This window comes from Perna viridis, chromosome 4 (genome assembly GCF_037379345.1).
Source record: "Perna viridis isolate PV_CMFRI_1.1 ecotype Kerala chromosome 4, ASM3737934v1, whole genome shotgun sequence".
In the NCBI taxonomy this organism is placed as follows: Eukaryota; Metazoa; Mollusca; class Bivalvia; order Mytilida; family Mytilidae; genus Perna; species Perna viridis.
In genome coordinates this window covers 28890899-28898022 of record NC_142448.1, presented here as the reverse complement: position 1 = coordinate 28898022, position 7124 = coordinate 28890899, and positions in this window count along the sequence as shown.

The following is a 7124-nucleotide window of genomic DNA, read 5'->3' as shown; positions in this document are numbered from 1 at the left end:
AAACAGAATTTCTTATTTCTATGACTTACGTGGTCCGTCGATGACACTAGACACAGCATGCTGCACTAGTAGCTGTTCATTTGGGTTGTCAATCAATACGTACAAGTAAGAATAAAATATTGACTTCGCAATGACATAATTTGCTGGTTTTCTATTTGTTGAAAAACTACAATTTTCTACATCATTATGTTAGCGTCATAAAACTGTGACATGTATTTTCAAAATAGATCTTTATACAGAATCATAAAAGAGGGTTATGCAAAACATATGAGAAATTTGTTTTTCCTTTTCCAATTACCAACCCCCCCAAAACATCCCCTAAAATCTTATCGAAAAACTTCTCTTCACGTTGTAAGGGAGATAAGACAGGTAATATTGACTTTTTATTTTGGACAAATTAAACATTAAACAGCTAGAATATTGCTTGGGTCTCACTAACTACTTTAACTGTTACCATTTCTTTACATGTTCAACATTGCATGTTAATTCCCGGAATGAAAGGTGTTGTAAAGGTGCATAGCATTGCAAAGAACTTACACTATATACTATAGGTCTATCGTACTTTTGGATTTTTTACATGCGATGTTAATCGTCAGTCTTTCATATGTTATATTTAAAGTCATAAACAATAGAAAACAATCACATGAAAAGGCATTGATTTATTTTTAGGTGAAAGCGAAATGGCGATTTTTGGGTGTGTGAATTGCATTATTACACCATTGAATTCCATCCCCTTAAGTAAAGCGGAGATGATTTCACCAACTGGAAAAAGTCATGCATTTTCAAAGAATGCAGATGGTTATGTCAGATGAGAGGGCTGTGGTATCGTCATTTTGAAGAAATATAATAAAGTAAATGTGATGATATATTATTATCATTTTATTGAACATAAATTGAGGCAAATATTTAGAACTTGCAAATGAGTTTAATATGAGTAGTACTCGTCTCTCAGAGCGTATTTCCAAATTTACATGTATGAATAACATTACAAATTATACAAGTTACAAACCTACCGATTGCAAATAGGAAACTAGACTATCCTTCATACGTCCATTGTTTATAAAAGGCAATGAAAGATGGTGACCGCATTTGGGCATTTTCAGCAACTGGATGTAACCAGGACGGCCACACAAATACACCCATCACAGCTCCCTCTGGTCTTTACTGAAAGAAGTGTATGCTAAGTACGAAATTGATCCCGGAAGTATTCAATACATCGAAGCACATGGTAAGTAAACCGTGAATTATTTCAAGATTAAACTGGTACGATATATTTATTAAACTTTTGATCTCAGTTGAAATGCTAACTTACAATGTCGTTTTTGCCTCCATTTTAAATTGTTCGTAAAACAAATCAACATTAGCATACTTAGTTTTAAAATGAATTCATTGAGCGAGTATAAATATTGCAATACATTCGATATGAATACAATGTTTTTACTTCATTTAGGAACAGGCACTCCTGTAGGTGATCCAATCGAAGTGAAAGCTTTAGCCACATTCTTTGGCCAATATATAGAAAATGGCAAATTTATTCCGATCGGTTCAGTTAAAACAAACATAGGTCACCTCGAATCATCAGCCGTTACAGCGGGACTAATAAAAACCATTTTGATGATGCACCATGAAAAAAATAGTTCCTTCATTGCATTTTCATTCAAAACTATCAAATCCAGCAATAGAATTTGATAAGATATCACTTAAAGTGACAACCAGCTTATCGGAATGGAAAATCGGCATTGATAATAAAAGAATGGCTTGTGTAAATTCCTTTGGTTTCGGAGTTACAAACTGTCATGCGATACTAGCAAAGCATGAAACCGAGAAAGATTGTTTTGATAATTCCAATCATTTAAATCATTTGCTTGCATTATCAGGAAAGAGCCTTCCTGCTCTAAAAACACCCTTGACCATATGCTGCATCAAACGGTGTCACGAACCTTAAGTTTAGCAGACGTTTCCTTCACATCATTGGTAAAAAGAACGCATTACAGTTATATAGCTCTAAAGGACTTGCAACCAGTACAGAACCAAGATACAAGGTTAGTGTTTCTTTTTTGTGGTGTCGGTACTATTTGGAAAGGAATGTGTAAAGAAATGTTAAAAGCTTCGACGGCCTTCCAGAGAAAATTTGCAGAAATCGACAACGAACTTCAATTTTACACTAACTTTTTTATCAGAGAAATTGCTGAAAATCCCCCTGAAACTTTGACTTCAGACCCATACATCGGGCCTTTGCTTATTTTTGCAACTCAGGTATCATTGTTCAATGTACGGAAAACACTTGGGATAAAACCAGATAGTATAATAGGTCAGTCTGTAGGTGAAGTGGCCGCTGCACATGCTTCTGGTTGTTTATCGTTGAAAGACGCAGTGAAATTGATTTACTACAGATCTTTTCTGTCTGCAAAATTCAGCGGTGGTTCTATGTTGGTCATTGGAAAATTTCAAATGACAGATATTAAGGAAATCTGCAAAGAACATGAGGGAGCTATATGTAGTGCCGTCTTCAGCAGCAAAACAGAATGTGTTGTGTCAGGCGATAAGGACGTCGTAAATAAAGTAAAGACTCAAATTCGGAAATCAATGCCAGAGTGTCTGTTGAAATAGCTGGATGTTGGATGTGCCTACCATACCCACCACATGGACGAAGCTTGTAGAATGATAGAGGAGAAAATATTTAATATTTCTGGTAAAAAGCCGGATATTCCAATTATCTCCTCTGTCACCGGAAGTGAAATTGTTGATGAAGAAATGGCAACACAAGCCTATTGGAAAAAAAATTTAAAAATCCTGTTCTGCTTAAAGATGCAAAAAGTCTTTAAAGAGAATGCAAAGACTTTTATCATAGAAGTTGGACCAAAACCTGTTGTGAAGGTACACCTAAAAAATATTAGATTTTGATGTTACTTCTGTTCCAACAATGAATCAACCAAATGAACACAAGATGTTTCTATAAGCACTTGGTACTTTATTCAATGCTGATATTCCGGTAAATTGGACAGAATTATTTTCTCAAGGTCAAAAGACGGTGGATATTCCTCGATATAAATTTAACCGAGAAGAACTATTAGTTGCAGCCCTTTCTGTAAAGGCTTGATTGAGATTAGAACTAGAAAATAAAGGAGGCCACTCTTTCTTGTCAGCTATGCCTTTATCAGAAGGATTTTGGGTAGAACTGAACCCACATAACGCTCCATACATCTATGAACACAGTGTACAAGGGAGACTTATTGCCCCGGAGGCCTTACATACCACATCAAAAAGAATTGATATCGAAGAAATGAAAAATCGATGTACTACAACGGTTCAAAGATCAACATTTTACGACACTTTATGTTTGCTTGGTTTCAAATATGGGCATTCTTTGTCAGTTATTGGTGCTCTTTTGTATCTAAAAACGAGTTTATTGTTGAAATGGAATTACCAGAGTCAATTTTCAAAACTTTTAATAGTTACTCTATAAACCCTTCAGTACTTGATGGAGCATTACAAACTCTGGCATTGATATATCTATCATTCAAAGATTAGAAAAGCCTGCGAAACCTATTCCTGTAAGAATAGGTGAACTGACAGTTCATAGACAAATGGAAAAATGTATGATTGTTATTGGACGGCTTCGGGAAATTGACATAAGTGGAGCAGTTATAGATCTTTTCATACGTAATTCAAGTGGGTATATTTTTGCTGAAGTTAAAAATTTCGAAGTCAGAGACACCACCAAACAAAACATTGAACAACATCATGTATCATTCTTATGCACTTTTTGCAACGACTCGCAACCGATTCGACATTCGACATTCCACTGTATATTATTACAAAACAAACACAGATGAAAACAAAGGACTTCCTTGGAAGCCCGTGGTACAATGTTGTAGGTTCCGAATTGTGGGGAATGACACGATGTATTATGAGGAAAAGAATGTTCTCAAAAATATATTTACTTGACTTTGAAATAGATCAAGATGTTAAACATATAGCTGAAATCGTGCAACATACAAAAAACGGCATAATGCAAAACGTAGCAGAGTTCAAAATTGAAAATGGACAAATATATCAGAACCAAATTTGTAAGTTTCATTACACTGAGCCTAAGAGTACAATAAACTCTTATTCAGAAAATGAGATATTGGAAATAAGATCGGGCAACGATTATAGAAAGGACAATCTTTGGCTTGTCCCGAAAATAAGTACAGAATTGTCGGATTGTCCTACCAATACTGTAATAATGAAAGTTTCTGCAGGTCTTTGTAACGCACAATGGTCACCGTCATCAACAGAGGTTTTCTTTGAAGCCGATCCATGGTTACAAGAAGAAATGAATGGTCATCAAAACTTAATTTTAGAAACATCAGGCGTTATAAAATTCTACGACGACCATATAATTGAATCGAAGAATAACTTCAATTTTTCTAGAGTAGAACCATTCAAATACTCCAACACAGAAGAGTATATTACTTGTATGCCTGTAATTGCAGCAAATATCGTTGATATTCCAAGAGAGTGCATTATCCCAAAGCCACTTTTCCCATCATATACACCGGGTTTACTTGTAGAGGTATTTATGACCTTTCTCATGGCTGCTGACATCGATGACACTTCAAGGGTGTTGCTGCATTACGGCCCTGCGCTAAGAATTAGAACTGAACTGATTGAAAGTATTCTTATCTCTTTCAAGAACAAAATAACAAATGCCAATCCCATTGACAAAATAGGCGATTTGCAGATAAATGGTCGTTTCCAAGTGATTTTTTTGACCAAAAACACTGGTATACTTTAAAAAGCTCTTACTATAGTGTCGAGAATGGATTGTAAAGTAATATTGTACTCATGTTTTGTTGGAAAATCTACTGAAATAAAAATACTACAGCGCTTTCAAAACCTTTCACTGAAAGTAATCAATTGTAATAAAGTGGTTTGCAAAGAAACTGTTTCAGTAATTTTGAAAAAAAAAAATATTGCGTGGTCTATGATGACGAAAAACCAAACAATGCTTGCAGAATCAATAAGTAAATATGCAAACATGAATGTTGCAGGAGATGTGTTTTCTTTTTGCGATCCGTGTGAAAACAGTTGTGTTCACAGTGTTACGGCATTTCAAGTACACTGTTCGATACAGCAACTATTCAGAAAACATGCAGTCTATGTTATTGTCGGTGGTCTGACAGGACTTGGGTGGGAAATAGCGACTACTATTGCTATGTCTGGAGGAGGAAACATTCTTCTGTTGGGACGAAGTAAACCTAACGGCCGTAAACAGTCGGAAATCGATGCAATTGCTGCCAGGTACAAATGTATTATGGAATACTTCCTCGCAGACATTTCGGATTTTCATTCAATATCAGTCACGTTTGAAAAAATAAAAACTAAATTTCCTGACTGCCCTATTAAGGGAGTATTCAATGGCGCAGTGTGGTTGACGATGGACTTTTGCTTTCAATGACCGAGGAAAAATTTGACAAAGTACTCAGACCGAAGATATTAGGAACGTGGAATTTGCATCTGTTGACGAAAAGACTTGTCACTTGATTATTTCGTTCTTCATTCATCAAGTACAGCATCATTCGGAAATGCTGGGCAAACAAATTATGGTGCTGGAAATTCTTTTAAAGATGTAACAGCATTTCACAGGAGGGCATTAGGTCTTTCAGGTCAGACAATAAATTGGGGTGCCCTAAAATTAGGACTAGTCAACGAAAAAGTAGAAAATCATCTTAGAGCTCAAGGATTCATGGCCTCGGAGAAAGATTTGATCATCAAATGTTTCGTTAAAAGTTTGTATTTGGACGTAGAACGGCTCTTTTGTGCTGAGGTCGACTGGAAAAATACAATGACAGGTTCGTCAGATATGCCACATCTTTTTGCTAGATTTGAACCTGTCTTTCGTGAACTCAATTTACTTGAAACAGTTAGGCAAAGCGTGAAGGAAAATATGTCAATACCTATAATTGGCATTGATGATTTTCGAAAACAATCTCTTAGTGAGCGGAAAGTGTGCCTTTTAGACATTGTCTGTAAGCTTTCTGCCGAAGCATGTGCAGTTGAAACCGACAACAACATTGTCATCCCTAGGTTTAGATTCCATGAAAGCAATGGCGTTTATATATGACATTAACAAACATGTAAGTTGTTCCATACCAGTGATTGCTGTGCTTGAAGAAGATGCTACACCATTATCAATCGTTGGGCTTGACCTAGATCAGTTACAACAAGAGCATAGATTTAAAGACAATAACGTAAATGAAAAACGGTACGAGGAAGGCATTAACGGAGCCGATGTCTTGACAAACGGTAGAGGTAATACCATAACGTATAAAAGAGATACGTATATGTGTAATTTGAATTTAAATCACTACATTTTATTTATTTCTGTTTGCTGCATTTTGTATTTGTCCATGATATTGAACAGTTAATGGAGTTGATTTAAACTTGTCATGTATCGTAAAACTTTAGGCATTTGTTACCGAAGGAACGTTCCATAGGGAAATGAAATATCAAGTAATAGTATCTTTTTTACAGAAACTCGATCCCATTAAAAGGATACCGAGACTGCAGAATATCTAATAATCTGCTACGTGTACAGGCAATGTTATTTCTAAACTTTTATTACGATTGTATTTTCGAACTATTTCCACAACAAATTTTGAGTAGTATTTCGATGGTAACCATCTCAAGAATTATAAATCTCTATCAGGTCATGTAAAATAGAAGTACAAAGTACCGGGGGTAGTACAAAAATGATCAATTTTAAATTTTGATTCACTAAACACCAAATTCAAGACTGATATTAATTCATTTAATTTATTTTAGTCACGTACGATGCAAAAAGTGGTAAAAGTAGCGATATCCAGCTGCTGATTAAAAATGGAAGAGGTCCTCCGTATCTTCATTGGTTTAATGGTTTAATGATATTGTTGATATGAGACTAAAGTACTCCGACATTGTTAGTGTCCATAGAGATAAAAAAGGCGGTAAGTTGTTTGCAATAAATGTGCGTTTAAATGATAATATTATCGTTTAATTCGTTCAGTCATATTTTATTTCAAAATTTGATTAATGAAACAACTCTCGTGCTTTAAGCGACTAACCGTTGTGTAGCAACGGCTCCACCTGGTTACTGTTTT